We start from the raw sequence: 2,500 nt of genomic DNA, 5'->3' as shown, positions 1-2,500 counted from the left end.
CTAAGGGAGAGGGAGGGATGGAGAGAGAGAGTGCGATAGGGAACGGGAGATAGAGGGAGAGAGAGAGAGAGAGTAAAAAAAGAGATAGCGAGTAAAGAGAGGAAAGAGACACAGAAGGAGTGTATCGGTAAGAAACAGTAGGAGATACACGGTATGTACCTGAAGGACTAGATTCTGTTTGTATAGACAGAATTATTGAGAGGAAGGAAGGTAAGGAGAGGGGGAAAGAGAGAGAGAAGAAAAGAAAGCGCTGCGAGATAGGAGGCGGGGTATTTGAGGATTCCTCTCCCTATCTCTCTCTGTCTGTTAATTCCCTGTGGGGTGGCAGACACACTTGAAAGCTGTGAAGTGTGCTGTTCTGCCTGTATTCTTGTCGTAATTGGACAGGCGGTGAGAGGAGTGGGGGAGTGGGGGATGGTTGGGAGCTGTAACACCCGGCGGCACGACCTCAAGACACCTTTGTCTGTTTGGCTGTCTCTGGCCGTCTGCCTGCCTACCTGTCTGTCTGTCTGTCTGTCTGTCTGTCTGTCTCGATCTATCTATCTGTCTGTTTTGTCCTGTCTGTCTGAGTTGTCTCTTTGTCTTTGCCTGACTGTCTTTTTTGTGTCCGACTGTCTGTCTGTCTCTCTGTTTGTCTTTGTCTGCCTGCATGGGTGTTTGCCGGTGTCTGTCTGTCTGTCTGCCTGTGTTTGTTTGTCCATCTGTCTGTCTGCCTGTCTCCTGGGAGTCGAAAGGAAGTGTGTGTGCTGTTGGCTGCAGTGCCATACGTCTTTAATCATTGATGGCTTTTCCTATTTATGTCTAGCAGGCCAGAGGGCCAATTTCTCTCTCACTGAGAAGTAAAGACGCCAACCCCCACATACACATACAGACTTTCCTTCGTCACATACTGAGCCCCCTACACACACACATTCACACATACTGTACATGCCCACATACACACAAACACACACACACACACACACACACACACACAAGCTAAATATACATTTCCTTTTTTACTTTTACTGCATCATGTAAATATATAGTTGCAATGTGTTGAGGTGTTTTTTGATGTTTTACGATTAAATTGTGGTTTATATGCATTTAATGTCTCTGTCACATAGATGTACATTTTACATACAAATGTACAGCTTAGTATGTGCAGGTGTGCGCGTATGAATTTGTGGAGTGTGGAGTGTGTCTGTGTGTGTGTGTGTGTGTGTGCTTGTGCCTATGTGTGTGTTTTACTCCGCTGGGAGTCTCGAGTCTCTAGCCTGCAAGTGTGAGATGAAATAAAAGACGAAGAAAGGACAAAAGAACAGATTTCCGCCAGGCTGTCTCTCAGTGAAAGCAGCCGGACTCCGGCGTGGATTAGACATTAAACGCGGGGCTAGCCGTGGCCTTTGAAGAATCCCAGCTTATTCGCCTCCATAATGAAGGGGCTCTCATTCTCCCATGTGCGTCGTAAAACTCATTCCCCTCATTTGATGTAATCCTGTTTATTCCTCGGACCCCCTGTTACCCTTCCACATATTGGGCCTTAATTTGAAAGGGCAACGAGCTGTGTGTTACGCGTGTGACGTAATGATAGTCTGCAAATGGTGTAACATCAAAGGGAGGAGTTATTTGTTATTTGCATGTATGCACTCATAGGACACTGGAGTAGTAGGAAGCATTTGAGGGCAATGGCATATTAACTTGTAAGTGTGCTGTTCAATTAGTGTATTTTTAGCTAATCGTATCAACAGGAATTCTAACACGTGCCGTGACCACTTATCAATTGTTTGGTTTGGACCACTTATCAATTGTTATGAACATATTTAAGATGTTGATTTGTCATTGTGAAATGATTAAATATGTTGAATTGATAAAAGCACAGCACAGTTCAAACCACCAAAGTGTAATCATTGCCGTGGTCTTCACATTATTTAACATATTATGTTGGGTATGTATGGGATGGATAGCCTAATTTCTTGAGGGGGAAAGTCCCGTTACTGCTTATGGGGTGGGGAAAAGAACGAGATACTCACAGTTTAATGACAGAACAGACCCAGCACCACTCCAACAGAAGAAAGAGAGAAAAGTATTGATCCCACAATGACAATTCTTTAAATTGAGTTAGTCCCGGTAATTTAATCCAAGGACACAGCATAGACATCCTTGTAAAACAGGTAGTATTCCATATCCAGAGCAAAGGTAGTAATCCCAAATGACAAATAAACCAAGCAAAGATTCAAATAATATTAGGAAACTCTCAGGTGAGTTGTTTCGGTGTCTACCTTGATTAATTCCCTTTTTGCACTTTGAAGTTCAATGCAAACCAGGTGACCACCAAGCCAAAGAATAGAGAGAGGAGTTTGATGGTGAAAAGTGAATGACAGGGATTGAAATGTACACCGAATATCGAATATCACCCTATTTGTAGACAGAGAAATGGTGCTCCTTCTCATTTTATGCCCGTCTTCATTGCCACTGTACTGAGAGACGGTTAATGGGAGAATGAGTCTAAGTCTAAGTG

At 43.6% G+C, this 2,500-nt stretch overlaps 1 protein-coding gene across 3 annotated transcripts in view; it reads left to right on the top strand.

Annotated features, from left to right (window-relative positions):
- Positions 1–2,500, top strand: part of dpf1 (D4, zinc and double PHD fingers family 1) — a 42,615-nt gene that overhangs the window by 33,334 nt on the left and 6,781 nt on the right. The window lies entirely within an intron of this gene.

The sequence above is a fragment of the Clupea harengus genome, chromosome 9 (genome assembly GCF_900700415.2).
Source record: "Clupea harengus chromosome 9, Ch_v2.0.2, whole genome shotgun sequence".
In the NCBI taxonomy this organism is placed as follows: Eukaryota; Metazoa; Chordata; class Actinopteri; order Clupeiformes; family Clupeidae; genus Clupea; species Clupea harengus.
The sequence above is the reverse complement of the archived record's forward strand: the minus strand, read 5'-3'. Positions and strand labels throughout refer to the sequence as shown.